Consider the following 23,118-nt stretch of genomic DNA (forward strand, 5'->3'; position numbering starts at 1 on the left):
TGTCAGCTCTTTTGCACCGGGTGGAGTGAGCGGAGCCAGCAGCTTAATGGATGGAGCTCACTTGTGAAATTACCCGGCGCAGAAACATGTGTACCTGCGGGGCACCGAGCCTGGCTCGCACGGAGGGGAGCTGTGAGCCCGTCACCAGCCAGGAAAGGCACAGCACAGCCTGCTTCTCTCCTCCTGTTTTCCTCCCCGGGGCGAGCTCTCGGGGTGTATTTTCAGACCCGCTTTCCCAGGAGCCTACCGAGTTTTCCAAGCCTCCGCTGTGCCGACTGCCAGCCCAGGGATGCTCTCCCTAGGTCCAGGCAGCCTCTATTCAGCCAGGAGAAACGTGTCGGGGGCTGGCAGTTTGTGAGTTAGGTAATTTCTTGGCCTTTTACGAAATGAAATTGGATGGGGGAAGGAGTGCAGACGGGGGAGCAGCTTTGCTCTGTGCGAAGAAAAGCCTCCATAAATCATCTTCCCCAACGCGCCGTCCTTAGAAACCTCTCCCCGGTGCTGGCAAAAGCTCCAGGGGCAGCACGTGGCTCACGGGGATGATAAATAAATCCCTCGGTGTTCCCAGGAGATTGGGGTCTCCTCCCCCCTTATTGAAGCCCCCACTAAGGGCTGTCCCCAACCCAGGGCAGAGACCCCAGCCCGGCTCCAGTCTATGGCCCTGGGGTCCTGCACCCGATGCGAGGAGCTTCTGCAGCACCCGAGGACGGGGAGCTGGAGGTGCTGGGGGCTCCTCGGGGCAGCACGAGGGTGCTGAGGTGAGCAGAGCACCAAAAGCTGAACTCTGGGTCCGGGCGGGCTGGCCAAAGGCCCCGTGGACAGCAAGGGAGAGCGCTGGGAACGAAACGTAGCATCTTATTAGTAAAGGCCATCTGAGCCTCTAATTAAAATTTGCCTAATGACCTGGCTCCTTCGTCATTTTCACTATCAGAGACATTAATTTAAAGTGACAGGTGCTTAGGCAAAGACGAAATTAATTTCTCCTTTTAAAAAAAAAATTAAAGGGGCAGAGCCCGTGTTTGGTGACGTCCCACAGGAGGAGCTGCTGCGAGCTCATCCCGGCGGGGAGGGGAGGAGGGAGAGGAAGGAGCCACACACCACAGGCATCCTTCACCCTTAATCCCTGTCCAAAAGGGGCCCAGATGATGGGCTCACAGCACCCAACAAAGCCCACCTCCACCCCCTTGGGTCATCCAGGGCCTCCTATGGCTTGACCTAAACGGGACAGAGGAATAAATCCAGAAAGCAACATCCCACCTCGCAGCAGTCCCCGCTGACTGTCCCCAAGCTGATGTCCCCAGGGAGGTGGATGCCACAGGTCCCCAAGTCCCCGCACCACCAGCTCGTGTCCATCTGCAGGTCCATCTGCCCCCACGGTGCATGCAAGAGGTCTCTGAAGATCTCACACCTTGGTTTCATCCCTGCCTGTACCTGCACGGCGGTGCTGAGCTGCTCCCCATCCTCCTGCCCCTCGCAGCTGGGGATTCTCACGCCGCAATATTCCTCTTCGTTAAAGCAGAGGCTCTGGTGGATTTAGCGTTCGGCGTCTGTAGTCCGTGCCTCATCGTTCATGCCACATTGATTCTCAATTCCAGCCCTGTAGGTTATTTAATTGGGCAGATATCCCTTCAATTTTCTCCTCCAGCGATATTATTGATGGCTGAAGTCTATCCATTTCTTTGCGCGGGGCTCCGAAAGGAGCCTGTTAACAATTATAACAATAGTCAAACACTTTGCTTTCAATTGTACTTCACAGCCCCAAATCTCAAACAAACCATTAAGCCCATCTTGGAAGCATTCATTGGCCTGGGTCCGGCCCCGGGATGGCTGGCACAGCCCTCCTGGCTGCAGCCACCACCGCTCCCTCTCCGTTCCCCTTGGCCACGTGCGTGCGGAGCCAGCCAGGACCCTGTGGAAACGTCCCAGCAGGAGCTGGCAGCACGGCACAGCCCTGGCCCCTTGCTCACCTAAATCACGTCAGTGCTGCCAGGTCAGATTGGGACCGATAGGACAAACGCACGAATAAATCACAATGTGGATGCTGCAGCTGCTGGGCTGTGGCCAGAGGCGGTGAAGGGAAGCAGGAACATGTCCCAAAGGCAGCAGGGATGCGGGATGCTCTCTCTGCCCACTGCCATCCCCTCCAGCTCCTCTCACACCCACGGAGTGTGGCACAGGAAGAATTTTTCCTGAGCATCCTCTACCCCCAGGCTGCGGCAATCCTCTGGGGTGGGACAAAACCAGGCTCAAATCACCCCCAAATTCCCAGCTGTGGGGAGCAGCCCTGTCCCCTCCTGCTCCTGGATGGGGATGGATTCAGGCTTACGGGTAGGAGAAGTTTCTACCAGGAGAAACTGCAGCTGCTGGAGCAACTCTGCTGCCCCCAGCTTCCCACAAAGGACCCCAAACCCAAAGGTGAGGGTTTTGGGGGGGGGGGGGGGGGGCAACATTTCATTTCAAGGTCTAGCCTTTTTCCTTAATTTTTGATGGATGCGGTCTCAACCTTTATGCTATCTGATAAACGGATGTTTTACTGCCGCATAAAAGCTGGAATTAGACAAATTAATTCAGTTTAAATATTACATTGGATGTTGGATGCATGGGGAGGAATAGCTGCGAACATTTTGGCCATCCCACTGCTGTCACTTGAGCTCCCCTCCCAGCAGCTCCAGGCAGGACCTTTGTCCCCAGGGGAGCTGCCAAAACCCCGGAGACATCAACGTCTGAGATGGAAAGCCTGGAAGACCCCAGCAAATGCCATCACGGGGTGCACTTCCCCATTTCATTCATGCTTTTGCTCCTTCTCTCTGCGATTCCTCATGGAGATCAGCAGCTCCACGGCTCCCTGCCCTCCTGCACCGTGCTTGCACCCGGGCTCCACGCACAAACCCAGCAGCAAAAACACGCAGAGGGCACAGAGCTGCTGAGACCCCTCCTTGCTCTGCAGCTAATTACTGTGGGGCCGCTGGCCGCGCATCTTCTCGGTAATTACCCGCAGGTCACAGCAGTGCCTCTCGCCGTACGAAAGCCGCACCAGTAATTTCGTGTTTCAAATCAACTCCAGGAGCACCCGGCGAGTCGCGCGGCGGAGGAGAAGCGAGCGCAATACGTATAATTAAACACAGTGGGGATGGCTTAATGAGCACGGAGAGGAGCAGAGCAGAGGTGGCCGGCCCATTCGGCCACCCCGAGGGGTTCCCTTTTCCCTTGGGGCTTTGGGGAGCGAATGAGGGTTTTTTTTGGGTGCAGAACTGAGGAGAAAGCTGCCAGCACTTGCCCGCCAAGGGGACTAATGGAAGTGATGCTCCTAATTGCCAGCATCTTTGGGGACGCGTCCGAGACCAAGTGCTGATGAATAAATACAGCATCATCGTCCTCACGCCGTGTCCCTCTCTCCAAGAGGTCCCCAAAGCCGAGGACACCAGCGAGGAGGAGGAGGAGGAAGGGGAGCAGTGACTGCAGTCACCTCGAGGTGGCTCAGGACGGAGGTGTTTGTGCGGGGACCGCAGCGGGAGAAGCTCGTACGCCATCTGCTCCCGCGTGCCCTGCATCCAGCGAGCCGGCGTGCTGCTCGTTCCGACCTGCTAAAAATACTCCCTTAAAAAAAAAAACACAGAAAAAAGAACAAAAAAGGAGACGGGAAAATGAGAAGAGTATAAACAAAGCCTCCATGGAGACCAGAGGCCTCCCTGAGCTCTTCCCACCGTATCAACCCCCCCCCCTTTTCCCATTTGCTCCCTCTCTGCCTCACGTTTTAGGGCAGAAATGAGCTATTTGTGGTCTGCTACAGCTCTGGGAGCAGTGCACACACACAGCCTGGCTGTGCTGTTATTTACGGAGCATTCAGGGATGGGATTCTGTCTGTAGATGGGACCTCCCCACGGAGGGATGGGTTCAGCAGCAAGCCCAGCCCCACCGCAGGAGCTCAGCCCATGGCCTCCTCCATCCCCTCCTGGTCCCTGCCTCCCCCCGGTATCCCCCAACAAGCCTCCACCTTCCAGCAGCGGTCCCAAAACCAGGATGATTTATCCTCAAGTGCCACCAAAGGCCCCTGCCGGTGGGGAAGCCGATCAAGCCCTGCTCACAGGAGGCACGGAACAGCTCCGAGCTGTGGCAATTCCCCTTCCTTGGGCAGGGAGCAAGGAGGGAGGTAGGAAAGGGAAGGGGAAAGAAGAAGAAAAGCTCTTTCTGGGGAAATTAAATTGGACTTCAGATTTACAGGGTCTTCATTTTGTTCTGGTGATAATGAATTAAGCTCTTGCTGGCAGTTATATTGCAGCAGAAATAAGTACCGGTTAAAAGCACTTTTGGAAACTATGACTTTCATTTTAAAGCTGCCACAATTTACATTTAATCCATTCATTAATTCATTTATTTATGCTGCTCAGGTACCAGCCCCACGTCTCTTTGCTTCCCCAGGATTCACTGTTCTCAACCACAGCCACGTGGACTCGAGGCAGGGGCAGCACACGCTTCCTTGCGGGTGTCTGGGCTCAGCCCCACACCTTGCCCCCAGGACACCTCACGTGGGAGCCCTTGGCAAACCCTCCCCTTCCTGGGGCTGAGAACAGCCCTGTCCACAGCAGGGGGCTGGAAATTGATGATCAGTGAGGTCCCTTCCACCCGAACCCTTCCATGAGTCTACGACGCGCAGAGGATGCACGGTGGGCTCAGTGCCCCAGCAGCCCCACGGAAAACCCCTGTCTATGAGGTCTCCTGATGTCACTTTCATTCACATGATCCAGAAAATGCATTTTTGCCTTTGCACGGCAGGAGGACAGCCACAGTGACCACGTACTCATGGTCTGACACGGAGTGAACCCACACTAGAGATGTGCACCCATGGCCGTGGAGAACATGGGGCTGGGGGATCTAGACTGGAGTTCCCATTAGCTATGGAACAGGGTGGACAAACTTCAACTGCTCTCGGGGACAGCCGTATCTACGAAGCCTTGAGAACTGCTCCCAACCTAGGAGCTCATGGACCTGCTGCCGGGCACGGGTCTCGCTCCTGGGTCTCACTGGATGGACAAAGCCAGCAGCAGCTCGATCAGAGCCCAGTGCTGGTGCCTGGCGGAGGACACATCACCTGCTGCCAGCACCTGTGGTCCAGAGCTCTGCAAAACGGCCTCGGGATGGGGTTTTGCACCCAGAGTTTCGGGGAGGTTTATATTTATTCATAAGCATCTCTTATCTCACTGCAGCTGCTGATGCCTACACGCATTAAGGCTCTGTAATTCCTCCTTTGTCTGAGAGCAACCCGGCCAGCACGCTCCAGCGCTGCATGGCGAAGGACACAGAGGAGACAGAAAGCAGACCGGCTCCAAAAATGTGCCCACGGAGCCCCTTCCTGAGGCTGCAGCTCCAGAAAATCCCCCGTTCCCTACAGCACAGGCGAAAAGCATTTCTGCAAGACGTGAGCTCAGCTCTGAGGATGCTCAGGACTGCAGTACCTGGTTTATTTTGGCTGGCCCGGTCCCACCTGGCACGGCTTCGTGGCTGGCTGCTCCTCGGCAAGGCGCTCGCTGCAGCCGCCGGCTCCATCGGAGCCACCAGCGCCGGGATCCCGAGTGCTCCTGTAATTTATATGGCAGTTTTCATTACTTCCCTTCTCCAAAGACTTGTTCAATAAATTACCAGTTTATGAATTCCAAAGTGCTCTGTGCGGCCCTGAACAAAAGGGAAGGGGAAAAAAATAGAGCCCAGCCCAGCTGTAATGGCAGAGCTTTTCATCCTGGAAAGAAAGCTATTACTGCAATGATGTCCCCTTTCCCCCAGGTGGATAACGCTGCTTTCATGAGCTGGAGGGTAGCGACACCCTCTCTGTCACTGAGTACTCAGAAGTACCCAGGGTCACCACGTGGGAGCCTCTCAGTGCCCCAAAAACCACATGGACATCGCACAGGGACCTTCCTCAGAGAGCTGAGCCACCTGAGAGACATGGAAGGGGGAAAGAAAGTCTTTAGAATTGGTTACGCAGGGAGAAAAATTCCTCTTTCCTGGCACTTTTGGCACTTTGGCTGGCAGAGAGGGAGGCTGGCAGGGCAGAGATGTTTTGCTGGAGGTACCGAGATGTGACTTTGGCCAGAGCTGCTTCCAGCCCTGATCCCTCCCCACGTCCAGGGGCAATGCCCAGCTGGGTTTGGGCACGGCAGCACAGGCAGGAGGCTCCATGGGTGGACACCACCCGTGAGCATCTCCCCCACGCACCATAGAAAGGAGCGGGGAGGGAAGGAGGGCGAGAGCTGAGCACAACCGCCCCTGCAGCGCTGCCTCCGGAGCCTTTCCTCTCTGCAGGGCAGCAAACATGGGGGAAAAATCAATCGATAACCACCACCCACTGTGTCTCCATCTGTCATTGATTTATGGCCCTGCTGAAAAGCCTTGTTGTCCACAATTATTGGGCAGTCAGCTCCTATTTGCCAGGATTTCATCACCCCTCCTTCCCACCCAGCCTCCCCAGCAGACCGCATCCTACAACGTGCAGGGCTGCAGGGGCTCCTGGAGGGTTTGGTGGCTGGTCCCAGCCATGCCCAGACCCGTGGTGGGATGCAGTAAGGCTCAGGTGGGGCTCTCTGAGGGCCTGGGATGGCAGCAGGGATGTGGGCATCTCAACAAGCAGCACGGGGGGAAAGAGCAGGCAGGTGGACTGCAAGTAAATCCAACCAGAAAATTACATTTTGCCCTGAGTGGCTGAAAATTCAGCTTTATCTCACGAGAAACCAAAAAGCTGAGCACAAGAAGATTTCCTTTCTAGCCCTCCTGAAAACCTTCCCGGCTCGATTTTGCTCTTTTGGCCGTTTCTAGCACATGTCACGCTGACCCGGGAGGTCAAATTGATCCAGCCAACCAACCCTGGTGAGAGCAGGAGGCTGCTGGAGGAGCTCCCTGAGATACGTGCTTCATTATATCAGCGCTTCCTTGGGGGAGGAAAGGTTGTGTTGGGAAATAATTGAGTGTCCTGAGCATCAGCAAAGTGCCTGCATCTGCAAAGCCCAAACCTCGTCCTCCTGTGCTGGAGCCTGGGCAGCTCTGTTGGATCGAGCACTGAACCAGTGAGACAATGATTAGGCTTAGTTTCGGTAAGAAATGGAGATATTATGGGAGGTCTGATTGCAGAAATCTGCCCCAAAGTGAATATTTTGACCTAAATCAACTCGTGGCTAAGTGAATGACCAAATGACAATAAGGCTGCCACGCCAGGATCATCATTTTGAGCAAAGTGCACGTGGAGAGACAAAGGAATTGGTCAGGGAAATCAGCACAGACACGGATATGCAGGACATCTGGAACGGCATCACGCCAAAAGGTGTTAGAGCTGCAAGAAATCCTGAGCGGGAGGAAATAAAACTGAAAATAAAGGCTTGTGGAGAGGAGCCTGCAAGGCAACGGGCTGAGCAGTCACTTGAAGGAAGGTGTTAGGGAGAAGCAGAGCCCCTGCCCTGGTTGCAAGGTGGAAGTCCCAAAATTAAGGCTGTGGAGGTCACAGAGTTTCCAACAAGGTGGAAATTGCACCAAAGCAGGCAGAGGGAGAACTAACTTACGAGAAGGGAATGAAACCAACAGCTAGTTACAGAGCCCCAGCACCTTTCTGGCTTCAAGACAGAAAGAACAAGGGTTGTTATTTGAAGAGAATACAGGAAAAAAATGAAAGCATAACTCAGGGCACAGCCCAGCACTGCTTGACCTCAGTTTTCAGCTGGGGTGAGGTTGCATGTGGAGGTAAGAGACGTTCGAGGACGTGGAATGGGGAAGCAGGAGGCAGGAGCCAGCAGTTCCCTGGGGAGGGGAAGGACAGGCACGAGGGAGAGCATCTCTGCTCGCAATTATTTTTACTACATCAAGACAAAGTATTATTGGTTTGGAGTACAGCACATGTGGGGGCTGTATTTAAATAGGAGATACAAGCCCATTAATCTGATCTCGTAGAGGATGAGGTTTCACGGCAGATTCAGGCGGCAGGGCTAATTGAAAGTAAGCAAATAACTGCACAAGGGTTTAACGAGGGGAGATCACGGCACACTAAGTGGATTACCACAGCCCCTCTGTCTGCAGGATCAACTGCTCGCAGCCACCCCGACAGAGCCGAGGGACCTGGAGCTGGAGGCTACAGGAGCACACAGAAGAAACGTGGCACGGGCTATGGCAGAAAAAGGCAGAGAGGCAGAAAGGGCAAGGCAGGGAGATGAGAAGCTGCAGCACCTCCATGTCAGACACATCTCGAAGATGCTTTCAGAAATCTGCAGGTGGGAACCAGCCCATGACCACAGCGGCACCAGAGGACCACCGCCTGCCTCCACACAAAAAGCCTCCTTTTATTTGATAAAATGAGATTCCCTTAATCTGCCTGAGGCATACAGCGCGGCCGAGCCCGCTGAGCGCTTTTAACACAGCCCTCGTCCCCCAGGTGAGATCGGATGTGGAACAGGAATATTGCAATATTGCACCGCCGGACTTGAGTACCCGAGAAGTGGACTGAAATCGTGGCATCACGGCGCGAGGTGCAAGGCCAGGCACTTGGGTTTAAAATATTCCTCTCTGCATTTTTGCCAGTCCCTCAGAAAGAGGGCTGGATTGATGAAAGGAGGATTACGAGACAACGGCACCATATGGCTGTGAATGAGACTAATGCAGCCTCAGCCGCAGAGGGGAGAAGCACATCCCACATGTAGGGTGAGGATTAATGCTGCTATACGGAGCAGACAACCTGGGATCCAGGCATCTGCCTGCAGGAGAGGAGGGAGCCTGTGCTGGCAAAGCAGAAGCCAGGAGGGAATATCACTGCCAGCTATAAATACATCAGGGTCTAAATACGCAGAAGGGAGAAAAGCTGTTGAAGCCAGGAGACAATGTTGGCACAGGGACAAACGGGCAGGAGCTGGCTGTGAAGAAGGGTTGGAGGAAATGTCCTGCTGCTCCCAAGGCCCAGCTTTGGCACCACGATCCCAGACTTACCTGCAGAGCCAGCCCAGGAAGGCGGCTGGGAGGTGCCGTGGGTGGGACAGGGAAGGAGCATAAAAGGGTGAGCTGGGCTCCCAGCCCAGGTCCAGCAGAGAACCTGCTGTTCACACTCATCCCTCCAGCCCCTACTGTTCCTAATGGGATCAGGAGGGTGAACCCAGCTTTTCCTCGACCAGAAAGAGCAGGGACTGTTCTCAGAGCCGGGCGCCCCTAGCTCAGAGCACCAGCTCCTCCTTTCCTCCTGCTCCCATCCTCGCCGCCTGTCTGGGATCTCCAATTTCCTTTTGCCTGCTCCAAGCAGACTCCCACGGGGCCCTGCACCAGAATGGATTTCACGGCCTGAAAAAGCTGTCTGTGGAGCAGCCAAAGCTGTCCTAAGCACCCAGTAACGCTGAGCAGCTTTGGATGCTGCTCCATGCCCCGTGCTAGCCAGCAGTGGAGGCTGCCAGGGAGCAGCAGAAGCAGGGTGCAGGCTGGAGAATGAGTCCGGGGGGTCCCTCCCCCGTGTGGGCTCATCCTAGGAAGGTTTCCTGGCAGAGACCAGCGCCTGTTGTGAGCAAGGGGACCCCAGGAATTATGAATGAGAGGTGGGCTGGTGTCAGGAGACAGGGAGAGCCTGCGGGATCCGTGCTCTGCAGAATTCGGGCATGGCTCTGCCCTGTGGGCTTGTCCTTTTGCCTTCGCTTACCCCTGCTCCACATCCAAAGGCACCAATAACACTCAGTGAAGCTCCGAGCTTTCGAGCTGGCTTTCTTCAGCCCTGCTCCCAGGGGTCTGACGGGCTGCCAAGGTCCCCTCACGTACCCACGTGCGCCCACCCGCTGCCTCCCCACGGAGCACCCAGCTCCTGCCCCACTTTTGGCTGCAGGAGCTCCTGTGTCGCTTGCAGCCCCGTGCCTGCAGGCTCGCGCCGAGCTTCGGGGCAGGGGTGCAGCTTTGTGAAATTCAGCATCTGCCTGGCTCCCAGCCTGCCTCGGCAGCATCGCCATCACCATGGAAACCCGGCGGGGGGAGACGGGTTGCTTGGCAACAACCCCCCCGGCTGGACCACGCCGCTGACCCCAGGTACAGCATCCTTGCAGGGGGCTCGGTGCTCGCAGCGATGCGCCCCTGGGATGGGGATGCGGTGGGGAGGGTGGGAGGGCATCCTGGCCCTCAGGAAAGGGTGGTGTAAGGGGCAGCTGTGGTGGCATCTCCACAGGGATGCCCCAAGCACTGGGGAGCATCCCTTCGTGGTCCTGGGAGCAGCTCCTGTGAGGAGGGGTTTGTATCGATGCACAGCCAGGTCATAACTTCAGCACCCCCCTAAAATGACTCTGCTGATGCTCCAGGCTCTGCCTGCATCCTGAATGGCCAGAGAGAGACACGGCATGCTTGGAAATCCTCACTGAGCAAAAGCGTGTTTCATCAACCCCAGCACTCCACGTGCACTGCCAGTCCTGGTGGTGGGGAGCCATGGAGCAACCCCAAATCCCGTGCTGAGCACAGAGCGTGAGGAGAGGGGAACCTCCATGGACTTGGACCTAAAAAAGCTGCTTGGAACTGGATGCAGTGGGTGCATGAGCAGGAGTGCTGCTTGTGTGACCCAGCGCAACCTAGCACCCACAATTTCACACTTGCAGAGACCTTGGTTTTTGTTCCCCACATACCTTTGGCTGTGCGGACTGAGAAATTACAAGAAAACCACAGAGACTGTTCTCTGACACCTCCCCCCCGACCCTAAACGTACAGCCCTCCTGCCTCCAGCCCATGTGTCCACCCGGCACAGGAAAGTTTTCGGAGAGGAGTCACAAGGCTCTGGATTAAGCGAGCAGTGAGAAACTCCATCAAGCTGGTAATGAAAGTCCCTGCAAGATGCACATCTTTCAGCACCCGGTCTAATCTCGACCAGATGAACCGCAAAAAGGAGAACCGCTAAAGGTAGAAGTTAGCATTTGCAAAAAGCAGTCTGAGGAACCAGACCATCTGAGATTGCCAAGAGGAGAGATAAAAGCAGTCATTACAGCCTGCCAGTGTGGGTGATAAAAACAAAGATATGGCTAGCAGATAGAGGCGCACACACGGAAAGCCACCTGCAGCCCCTAGCAGAGGCTTTGAACGGGCGCGGATCGCATCACGCGGAGCTCGATGACAGCCGGGGATGTTGCCCCAAGTAGGACAGAAAGTAATTTTGCATGAACATGCACAAAGGCACAGGGTGTACAGTGCATGCAGCTGGGGAACTCAGCAACGTCAACTCCGAGGCCCTTCTGGCTCCGGTACAAAGCAAAAGAATGCAGATAAATAAAAAGGGATGTGATAAAGCATGCATAACTCTTACTAGGGTCAGCAGAAACTCAAAGAAATGCAGAGCTGACAAAGTGGGCTCAAGCAAAAACATCTCAGAACAGAATACGGAAAGAAAATGAGACGCTGTCATCACACGCAGTGGGGACGAAAAGCACGGATAAACGCTGGTGAGATCAGGCACGGGAGGGTTTGATATGGCAATAAACATGCCAGCACAGCCAAAGCCCTGTGTCAGCAAGTTTCTGAAACCCTGGAGTGGACTAAAATCCTGATGGCAGCAGGGAGTCTATAAACATCCCACAGCAGAGGAAAATAAGAGGCTTCCTCCTGATTTTGGAGGCAGGGCACGCCTAAAGAAATCACCCGAACAAGCAGCGAGTTGGTTGCTATCGTCAAAGGCCTTCGAGCGCTTCCAAACTCGGTGGGAAGAGGAGGAATCAGTGGTGGGCAGCTTGTCCCACCTCCACCTTTCCCCCTGTCATCACCCTGCAGCTCTGCCTGCCCTTGCAGGATGGCCAGCATCGCCCTGGATGCTCCCACAGATGCGCAAGCAGGGACTGTCCCTTCCCAGAGAGCATCCCAGACAAATCTCATGATTTTTCCTCACCAAGCATGGCACAACCAACCTCACACAGTGCCAGGTGAGAGCAGACCATGGGTTTGGTGCAGAAACTCCTGGGGCAGAGGCTTCTGAAGCAATTGGAGGAAGGACTGAGGCAGAACAGGCAAACAGCACGCTCTAACTGCAGTGAATTACAGAGGGACTTATTCAGAGAAAGCAATCAGGATGAATTGCACAACCCCAGGACAGGCTCCCCCGGCTGAGAGACGCCGGAACAAGGGGAAAAAAGGATTGACCCCGGAGCCTGGGCTGACGTTGAATGGAGAAGAGAAAGAACGAGGCCAAAGACGACGCAGCTGAAGGTGCTGGGAGTTATAAAATACTAGCAGGAACTTTCGGTATGCTATTGTTCAGCAGAGAGGTTATTGCCCCTTGAAATGAAAGTATAAATAGATGGGATTGAGATGGCCACATAAATGCGGAGCACCAGAGAGGAGCAGAGAACCTCTGCTCATCTGTAATCCATCCAGAAGAGCCAGCCCGCAGCAGACAGATGAACTGCTCAGACACCGAGGAAACCATGACCTGTGAACAGCTGATTATTACCATCATTTTTTCCCCAAATGACTCAACCTGAGCGCACGCTGGCCAGCGCCGTGATGCGTCACGGCACGACACTGCTCTCCAGGCGCAACGTTACTGATGAACTCATCCCAGCGAGCAGACACCGGTGCCGGAGACGCGTAGAGCAAAGCAGCTGTGGTCCCTTCGGGCTGCTCCACTGGCTCAAACAGAGCCTGGGCAGTGATGGACAGCCAGCACAACACCGCTCTTCATGGAAATTCACCCATTTCAGTGTTCCATGCTCAGGCAGAAAAGTCATGCAAATGTTTCAGAAGGGAAGGTTTCCCCTGTTGAAAACATTCAGTATCGATTTTGGATCTTTTTCCTCTTTAAAAAAATCCAAATGCATAATAAAACAGCTTTTGCAAAACCATCACTGTGGAGTCGATCACTGGTTCTCTCCCCGCAGAACTCCAAGATGGGAAAATGCTTCTTCCAAGGAAAAACAACCCAAAAGAGAGGAAACTACAACAGTTGCCACCTCACAGTGGCTCCTCCCCAAAAGCTACCCTCTGAAGGCCGGGTGGGATGGGACATTATGCCAGCTGCCCCACTGCTTCTTCCAAAGGTCTGGCCACCCCATCCCATCCCATCATATCCCAGGTGGCTTAAACCATCTTTTGGGGACCATCTCTAAGCGCAGAGGGGCCACGATCCAATTCAACCACTACAGGAACACAGCGCTTGGAAAGGTCTTCAGGGAGCCCGATGCAAAGGGTCACTGGTGTTTTTCTGGGGAAGAGCTGCTCATATTTTATTTATTTGCTTCAAAAAAAGTTTTTTTTTTTTTCTTTTTTTTGTGTGTGTGTGTGGAGGTAAGCACCTAATTGAGTTCAGGTTCTTCAGCTAATGAAGAAATGAGCTGAATAATTAATTATTTGAAGATAAATTATTCATGGCCAGTTGCAATTCCAGTGTGGGAGCAGCAGGCTTGGAGTGTTATTTAGTTATTTTCGTTATCCTTTTATGAAAAAAAATATTAAAAAAGAAGCAAACTGCAGCAGGGCTGCGATGAGGGGGTGGCAGGGGGCCAGCCCTGGCCTCTGAAGGAAGGGGCGCAGCTGGATTCAACTCTTGGTCGCCTCCCATAGGAATACAATCCCCAAAGCCAGGTGTTGGGGCTGTCCCTTTGGGGGACCCCCCCTCTCCCAAAGGCAGGCAGACCCCAAGACCCTCCAGGTGTGGAGGGGAGGCCGCCCACCCTCTCTGTCCTTGTTTGCACCCCTCAGGCCTCACCTCTGCGTTGGCTGGGACAAGGCCGCGGGCCTACCACCAGGCCGGGTAACGAGCCAATAGCCACCACAGCGACGACATCTCATCAAGGGATTAAGTGGCATTGAACCAGGAGGAGGATCCATGGGAGACCCTGCTGAAAGCAGAAACATCTATCGATCCCTCTGTGACTGCATTCTGAAAGCCTGCACGGCAAAGGGCACGCTGAATGCTCCACGAGGCACCTGAAGGAAACGAGAGGCCATATAAAGTTGAGCTGAAGGTCTTGAAGAAGCCCTAATTCACATAGTCCTAATTCGTCCTAATTCACACAGTCCTAATCCACCCTAATTCACCCAGATGTCCCCCATCCTGGCCACAGAGCTGCCTGCTGGCCTAAGACCTGCCATAAAGCCCCCACTTCTGCTGCACCTTTCCCTTCACCATGCCGATTTGTGAAGGGATTCCCAGCACCCTGCTCCTGCACCGATAACGAATTTCCCCATGATTTCACCCTGGGGTGACCCAATGTCCTCCCAAAATATCCCAATAGTACAGGGCTCAGCACACCACAGCCTTCCCCAGGGCCACCATCCTCCCACCTTGCAATCATCGAGCTTTATACACCAGCCACAGCTCAGCTGTGGTAAATCCATCCTCCCGCCTCGTTTCTCCTGCATTTGGAATAGCTGTGGAGATTTTCTACCTTTCCTGCTCTGCTATTTACAATTTCACCATCTGTCTCCAACAACAAAGACATTTTTTGACACAGGAATAAATCCCACGGTGTGTTTAAGTGCTTTCTTATTGTCTTTGACCCTTCTGGTCATTCATAGTCCATTAGTTTCTTTGATTTCTTCCAACTGCTACCTATATTTTTAGGTAACACATCCCTTCTCTAGCACTTGCTAACACATTTATTTCCTTTCTCTCTCCTCCCTGCTCCTCCCTGCGCTCTCCCGAGGATTTGGAGAAGCCCGGCCCCACGGCACCCGCAGCGTAACCCATCGGTCAGGGCCTCATCCTGTCACCTTGGGCACATCCTCACAGACTGTAAGCCAACTGCAGCTCCCACTTCAGGCAGCCAGGCCTCTCCTTTTCATTATTTTTTTCCCCCAGCCAGCAATTAACGTGCCTCTGTCTGCGGGGATGGGGTTTGTCAGCGGGTCCAGCCTCAGTGGGCACAGCTCCGTGCTGTGAAATCATCCCATTAGTTCAGTTCCACCGGGGGCTGATTTGTTCTCCGAGACAAAGTGTTCCCGAAGTCGCCCCTCTTTCTACCCCCAACTCCTGAATCATCTCCCTCAAGCTCGCAGACAGATGGTTCAGCAATTTACCCCGTGTGCCAGCAAAACCTGACGGCGTTTAAGTAGGTTCTCACCCGTTCCCCAGCTTTTCACACCCCAAATCCCCGGATCCTTGGGCTCCTGCAGGTCAGCATCACCAAGGTCTTGCCCTGCCACCATCCCCTGCAGTTCTGCTGCCCGAGGAGGGCTCTGAGCCCCCATTTGTAACCCAACAGCACCTCTCCTCGTGGCAAGACATTAAGTACTGCAATCCCTGCACTGCCTCGGTCCTCCTAAAGCCAATTCCCCCAATTCCCTCTGTGTACAGCCCCAGCCCTGCTCTCGGGGGACCTGACAGCCCCTTCTCCCCCCATGTCCCTGCAGCAGGGCCAGCAGGTGCAGGGGGCCCCGTCACCGTGCTGGGAGGTGCTGAGCCCCCCGGGGTGGGTCAGGCAGGCTGCTGGCACTGACGAGGTTTGTGCATGGCATCTCCATGTCCTCCAGAGCAGGAGACTGCCACGGCTTTATCTAGGTCACCCTATGCTCTTCCCAATCTATTTTGCCTGGGGACATTGAGTGATGTGGCTCGGCTAGGAACTCACAGGGGCTGGAGAGGGCGAGGAGCAGAGGTTTTGCACGGCCACATCGCTGCGGATATCTGGGGTCCCCAGGAAGCCACCCACGCTCCTGGGCCAGCCCAGCACAACCCCGGTGCTGGTGGGGCACACGAGACCTGGTCTGCAAGGGCCACGATGGAGGGCTTCCTTGCAGAGAGCAAAAGGAGAATCATCTGATGGCTAATGCTGCTCACCTCTCTCGTTACAGAGCCGGGAGAGCTGGAAAGCAGCCACACATCCAGACAACATCCCTGGCGTAGATATGAGATGGGCAAGCAAGAAAAAGATAGCCAGTGCTGGCAGCGGATCCAGGCTCATACCGTAGGAGCGCCCTTGCGAAATACCTTTTCCAGGAGGAGAAAGGGGGGCTCATGGCCCCTGACAGGCAATGGGAGCAGCTTAGCTACCACCTGAACATCCCATCGTTTCCTATGCAGCTGTCCTCACAACCTTACAACATATTTTCAGAAAGCCCAGAGGCTTTCCAAGGTCTCCAACAAAGGATGGAGCAAAGCATATGTTGGGCTCCTCCAGTTTTGAGCAAGGGACTTTGAGCTCTGGGCACCCCTTCTCCGTTGGCTTTTTTCCACCCCTGGTAGGTGCCTTTGGAGCACTCCAGCCACCTGTGCCCATGGAGATCCACAAATTCCTCCCAGCACAGCCAGGAAGGGATGCTCCTGTATGTATGTATGGCATCACATGGATGTGAAAGCCACCAGTGACCCCATCAGGCCACCTGGGTACTGCAGTGCCTGCCCGGGCTGCCTCCTCTCCCTCTCTGCCCCAGTGAAGCGCTTAACCAAGAGAGGAAGGAGAAAGTTAGCAGTTTCGGTATTATTATTACTTTTTTTCCTTTAAGTGATTGAAGTGCATGAACGAGCCAGCTGAGAAAGAGGCACTCGAAAGCAACTTGAGTCTGGTTAAAGCTGGTTATCCATCTCGATTTGCATAATGATCACGCGAATGGCAGTTTGCATAATGTTGCTATGATCTACAATCACTTCAGGGTTTTATTGCGCGACGAGCCCGTGGAGAAGGCATCGAGCAGCTGTCCGTCCCTCTGGCGGCTTGGACACCTCCAGCATGTGCCGGGGGTGCTGCTGCTTCTCCCTCCCCCCTCCGGCTTTTGGCCCCTGCAGGGGCTGAGCCTGGTTTTGCAATTGCCCTTGGGTGAGCTCAGATTTTGCCCCAACTCACCCCTTGGCATTCATTTCTCAGCCCAAGCCATGGGTGATTTTGCAGCTGCCTTGATGCGCTAGGTTGGGATGAAGCCGTGAGCTCTTCCACTTGCACTTTTACATTGAAAAAGGTGCCTTGTGAAGCAAAACTGGCCACATTCTGTAAGAGGAGACCTCAGACTCAATAAAAAGTGTCCCTAACCACCCCAACTGGGGGGGCACTCTCCTCTGACATCCCCCAAACACCATCCGTGGACCACCACAAGGCACAGGGCATCGCACCCCTCATGGTGGTCACCCCGTAGCTGCTCGGTGGCACCGGCTCTGCAGTGGTGCTGGTCCCATCGCCTACGGCTGGCCGGGTGGGGAGCCCCTGGTGGGGACAGAACACCCCTCAAAATCTCCACTAGGCAGGAGGAAAGCAGGGAGGATTTCCTTAACCATTTAATTTATGTTAAAGCATAACACATGGCCTTCTTTCATTAGTTAAGCAGCGTATTAAATGCATGTTATAAACGAGTAATTGCAAAACCAAAAAAAAATGAACAAACACACAACACCACAGAACCCAGCACAGCAATAAATAAAAACAGAGGAGAAAGGAATCAAGTGTTGGAATGGTTTCTGTGGAAGGAAAAGTCTGCAGGGTGAGCTGGCAGCCAACCCAGCCCCTCAGCGGTCTGTGGGTTATCCCATGGCACAAATACACCCTCAAAACGCTGCTTTCAGTTTTCAGGGTTCTGCTCAATGCCTCAACTGTGGTCTCTGTCCTCCCTCACCTGGGGATTCTCCACCCCACACGTGTGAGCAGCACACATTGTTATCGGCGCCTGTCCTCTCCAAAACACGCTGCTGCCAAACGGAGGGGAATTTTGGTGCTGCTACCGAAAGCAAAGCTTAACAACCATGCGAAGGGCTGAGAACATTGACACAGTTCATGTGAAGGCTAACACACAGTGCTCGGAGACCTGCCAACGAAATGAAATCCTTTCTGCTTTGAGAGGGATGGTTTCATTAGCAGCAGAACACAGGGGCTGACATTTTTTGCCCAGTAGCATCTTTAGCGGGGCAGTTTCTCCACCCCAGGGCCTGGCCACTGCTCCTTTCCCCTGCACCCTTTCCCCACCATCAGGAGCATTGCTGGATGCAGGCTTATTTCAAATTTTTACATACTCAAATTTTTCAGAAATTCACCAGGTTTTGCTGAACGAAAAGCCCTTATTGGAAAAAAAAATCCCACCGAGTCCAAACGTTTTATTGCAAAACTTGGAAACGAGCTGGAATTTTTGAGATGTCCTTCCAGATTATTCTGGGAGAGAGAAAAAAAAAAGTCCACCCACTCAGCAGGGAAATGAAACTCCTCTCACACCAAGGGAAGTGTTTTACAGGGCCGTGCAGCCCTGGTTGTGCAGAGTGGCATCCATGGAAATGCTTCATGCCCAGCCCCGTTTTGGGACAGCAGGGAAAGCATCCTGGCTCCAGCACGAGAGCGGGGAGCGCTTTTTATCTCCTCACACGTCAAGGTTACAAAAGCTACAGAAAATGGAGGAGGATGGCAGGCAGCAACCTGGAACCGAACCAGAAAAAGAAAGAAAGAAAAAAAAAAAAGCTCTTTAGTGATCAATCCCAAACCGCTGGGCTAAAAACAACAGCGCCACGTGAATTGGCTCTGCGCTGCTTGAGGAGGAGCAGGACCTTCCCGGGAACGCCGAGTGCTGGGGACGGTTCTGGGGAGATGTTCCACGAGTGAGGATGAGGGAAGGGAATGGGCATGGGTTTTCCTGCGGGATGTAGCTGTGGATAGAGGCAGCACAGATCCGGCAGAGGCACGGAAAGGAAAAACTCCCCAGCCCCGGCTCGTTTTTGGGTTCTGGGCTGGGTGTGATTCAGGGCCCCCAACGACGTGCAGATGGAAACGGCTTGGTTCTGGGCCACCTCCCTGTCGGCAGCTGACGTGCCTGAGTGACACAGCGGGGTGTCAGATGAAAAAAAAACACGATAATGAGTGCTGCCATGCTCACAGTGCGAGGCCAAGCCAGCAGCAGCTGCTGCCACGTGCACCTCTGTGCTCTGCTCCCATTGCATTGCGGCTGCTTGCCTGTCTGCACATGGCTTTTGCAGCCCGTCCTCATCATTTGAGGTTGGGGTTTTCCAAGGGGTGATGGGATGAGCCACCAGAGCAGCCTGACCCCAGCAGTGGCTCACAGCATTTGGGGGACAGGGATGGTTTGGGTGCAGATCCCTTTAGCTCTCCTTGCACGTGGTGCCCACAGCTGCTGTAGGTTTGATGTCCCCATTATCAGTGGTGATATCAGTTCCTCTTTAAACAGGAACTGTCCCCATAAGGGTCTGGGAAGCAGCTCAAGCGACCACAGCTCTGTTCTGGGGATGAAGGACCGGGGCAGAGGCATGATCCCATACGATCCCATTCCCAGGACAATCCCCAGCTCCCTGCCCAGTCCCTGACAGCCTTCCACAGGGGCAAGGTGTGGTGCCGAGACCCCTTCCCACCCCAATCCTCCTCGGCAGCATCTCCTGCCCACCCCCCTTGACAAAAGCCTCGCCTCACTTCAAAGCTGTGCAAGCAGGGCTGCTGAGCTCCCCAACTCTTCCCCGACATCAAAAGCTTTCCTTATTTATGTTTTGCACAGCACCAAGAAGCCATCGGGACACACTAGGCTTATTTTTCCTAAGAAGAAGGCAAACCACGGGAGCCCGAGTGTAAATTCCTCAGCAGGAAGAGAAAAACGAATAAAAGGAGGAGAAAGTTGGGGTTGGAGACGCGAGCTTTCTCTCTCCTTGCTTTGTTTCCTCTCCTTAATGGTGTTCTCAGCCTCGACCCGCTTAACATCCCTGCCTTTTCTGGTGGAGGCTGCGGAGCGTGCGAGAGGCAGGGCGGTGACAGCTAGCGGAGACAAGGCTCAGCCAGTGGAAAATTGAGGTTCCTGGGAAGATGTTTTATTCATGCGGGCCTGGCACACGCGAGGAGGCTGCTGCGAGGCAGATGGACCCCGCCGTGGACTCTGGCTGGGAGCAAGCCGTAGGGATGTGCCTTCTCCTACGTGGCTGGAAGGTGTCACTCGGCTGCTCGGAGCCAGGTGCACCAAGGCGAGGGTCACGCTGGAGAGCAGAGGTGGCCGGAGAGCTGTTGCTGGAGCATCATGCAGCAAAACCAGCCTGCGAGGCTGCCCCAGGAGGCATGGGGTGGGTGAAGGGGGTCGGATACAGGATGGGAAAGGAGGTCCTGGATCAGTCCGGCTGCCTGCTATTGAAGGCAACGAGGTCGTGCCACCACCTCTGACATTCATGCACCGGCCCCGTCTTAGCGCTGTGTAGGTCGCTTTTCTAATTCCTAAACTTCTCCTGACTTTGAGCTTAAGTGTATTACTGCCCAGTTTCCCCTCGGTTTTCCTCTGCAAAGAGAGTCCTTTAACCTAAAGTGCTCTTCTCCTTCCCTGACACATCCTTAACCTCCTTTTTACAGGCCAAGGAAGCCACTCTCTGCCTCCTCCCATCAGCTGGGTGCTCGCTCCCTCCGGCAGCAGCAGAGCCCTCTCTGCCCTCTCCCTGTCTCAAATTGCCTTCGGGAGGAGACCAAAGGTGTGGAGGACGGCAGCTAAATCCCACCAGTGGTTCAATCAGAGGCATTACTCCTCCTTTCTGTGCGCTGATGGCTCTTCCCCGCACTGCTGCTGATGCATCCCTAATATTTGTGCTGAGGTCAGGAGCCAAATTACTCAGTTGTCCTCAGGACCCATCTTCTGCGAGCCAGACACCGCCGCGCCGGGCGCACGGAGCTGTCAGCTCCTCTTTAGCGAGCTCCTTGCGCAGTCTCCCCTCTCCCATTAATCCCTGTCTTCATTAATGACTTCCCACAAGGCACCGTATCAGACACCTTACTGAAGCATGGCGAGAAGAGATCTGCAGCATTGCCTCTGTCCGGCACCTAACGTTGAGATGAGCCTGATGCTTTTTCTCATTTTCTGTTTAGCTCCGGGTTTTTAATGACTCCTTCCCTCCAGGTTTGTTTGAAAGCCCCCCGGAGGAGTTTTCTCCTCCTGGCCTTGGGGGAAATGGCTGCAGAAGATTGGGGTTGTGTCAGGTCAGAGGGATTCCTGCAGCCCGCTTCTGCCCCTCCTCTTGGCATCCTTAAGCTTGGTGGAAGCATCTTCTTGGCATCCTCTCTCCTTAATCTTGGTGGAAGCGTCTTCCCTTGCCCCTCCTTGCTTGCAGCACTGTAGGACGAGCTCCTCGGTGCTTTGAGCAGCTCTCTGATGGCCAGCATTGACGGGTCTTGGAAAAGGAAAATGACATTGGATGTGTCAGGGGCAGTCAGGGCTCAACCTCAGGCACTGTCTCTGCTGTCTCATCCCCAGCAGGGTCAGAGGAAGGGGCCACAGGGGCTGTGGCAGGAGAGGACTTTGGGCCAGGCACTTCCAGATGCTGGAAAAAGCTTCATCTCTGAGTGGGATTGCTTCAGAAGAGAACATGAAGGAGAACCCAATCCCACCTCCCAATCCCACAGGACATGTTCCCAGCCCCGTATCCTTGGGCAGCAGCATGGGGGTTCCCCAGCCCGTGTGGGCATCTCAGGACACCCGAGCAGGACCCGCACAGCTGGCGGCCAGGGCTTGAAAGGCAAGCTGGGCTCAGTCCATGGGGAAGGAGACAGCAATCCTCTCTCCATGAATTTTCTCCCCCCTCAACCACTATTTATTGCCTTGAAATACCTTCCGGTGTTTCTTCAGAAACCCAATCTTCCCCGCAGGGGAAAGCCATCACTGCTGAGAACCCCCCTGGGAGTGCTGCGAGGCGAGGCTGAAGCAGATTGTTTAACTGCCCCTTTTGTCTGTCGTTTGGTCTCGTTTCCCCTGGTTTGATGACTTGGGGGGAAGAACCAGCTCCGTCCCATGCCTGTGAGTCTGCCACAGGACCACAGGACGGGGTGCTGAGCGTGCGGGGCGATGCTCAGCCTCCACCCCTGCACTCCATGGGGAGAAAAAGGGCAGCGTTTGTCTGTGAGCCAGCCCCGGTCGTGTCCCTACACCCACGTCCCCTCCCCAGGCTCCTGGGACCCTCACCCATCCCAGAAAACACCCCAGCGTGTTTGTGCTTCCCCTCGCCTTCCCCTCTGCCTGCCAAGCCTGGCTGGAGAACGGGAAAACCCCAATGCTCTAAGTGAAAACGTTCCCCCAGATGAGCGCAGTCTGTCTGCTTCCAATTTTTTGTAATAGATTCTCCTATTATTTTTTTTTTCCCCTCTCCATAGGAGGCTTTTCTATGGCTTCTCTATTTGGCTTTATTTTATTTTAAATGGGAGTCCCTTTTAATTAAAGGAAAAAGGAAAAGCCCTTCAGTCCCATTCAGCTCAAAGCAAAATTGTCTTTCTCTCTTCCCAGGAGACCCAAGACACCGCTCAGGGTCAGACCATTTCGCAAAGCGATCTGCACATTCGAAGCAAGCAGATCGGCTCCACACCGCATCTCCTTATTTTCCCTTGGTTTCCATTTCCCAAACTTCCAAATTTCTAATTCCTAAAGAAAGTTCCCATTGCTTTTTGTGCCCAAAACCAAACAAAAGCAAGCAGCATTGCTGGAAACCTTCCAGCCCTGCAAATAATGCAGGTCTTCCTCGCCCCACGCTGCGAAACTCAGGCAGGCTTTCTAGAAACAATGCAAACTGATTGTGGAGTGGGCAATAATAACACCAATAACAGCAATAAAAGCAATAATCATCGTCATCATAACGCCAAAGTTGTGCTACAGTGAAATGGGGAAGTGCTTTCTGTTCCAAACAGATGATTTCCTTCCTGGGTGGCTGCAGGGGTGGGAGCAGGCAGCAAGGAGAGGCAGGGAGCTGCTGGGTGCTACTGGGTGCTACTGGGTGGTACTGGGTGCTACTGGGTGCTGCTGGGTGCTGCTGGGGGCTGTTGCTGCCTGGGGAGCCGGGGCTGGCAGGAGAACCGCCCGCTGCTCTCGCTGCAGAGCGCAGCGTGGCGGTGGCTAAGTGCTCACCGAGGAATTGAAGTGCCGGTAATTAATCTTGGGTGCTCGGATAACCAATTAGTCAGGGCAGAGAAGCGGGTGATGTGCAGGATTCGGCGAGCGGCTGTCAGGGCAGCGCTGGCCGAGGGCTGGCTCCCGAAACCTGAGCAGGATGGGACCGGTCCCTGAGCAAGGCTGCGTCCCCCGGGGTGCTGCAAGAGGGTGGGGAAGGAGGGGATCGGGGAGGGAAACTGAGGCAAAGCTCAGGTAGAAGGGAAGCTGCCCCAGCCCCACGCTCTGCCCGACGGCTCCGCTCCCCTGGCCGGGTGCTGCATTAGGAATGCAGACGCCAGCCCGTATCAAAAGGCCTTTTCCATTTCTGATTCCTCTAATACAGCTGAGTAA

General features: G+C 54.5%; 1 long non-coding RNA gene across 2 annotated transcripts; it reads right to left on the reverse strand.

Moving 5' to 3' along the window:
• Positions 1-2,445: 2,445 nt before the first annotated feature.
• On the reverse strand, positions 2,446-14,239 carry LOC110354268 (uncharacterized). Of its 2 annotated transcripts, none has more exons than XR_011804262.1 (4): positions 14,219-14,239; positions 13,673-13,893; positions 5,454-5,576; positions 2,446-3,597 (listed from the first exon to the last, which is right to left on the reverse strand). It is a non-coding gene; the product is annotated as an uncharacterized lncRNA (long non-coding RNA). The 2 variants fall into 2 exon arrangements; XR_011804261.1 differs by lacking the exon at positions 14,219-14,239 and adding an exon at positions 14,081-14,217.
• Positions 14,240-23,118: the final 8,879 nt, after the last annotated feature.

The sequence above is a fragment of the Anas platyrhynchos genome, chromosome 20 (genome assembly GCF_047663525.1).
Source record: "Anas platyrhynchos isolate ZD024472 breed Pekin duck chromosome 20, IASCAAS_PekinDuck_T2T, whole genome shotgun sequence".
Lineage (NCBI taxonomy): Eukaryota > Metazoa > Chordata > Aves > Anseriformes > Anatidae > Anas > Anas platyrhynchos.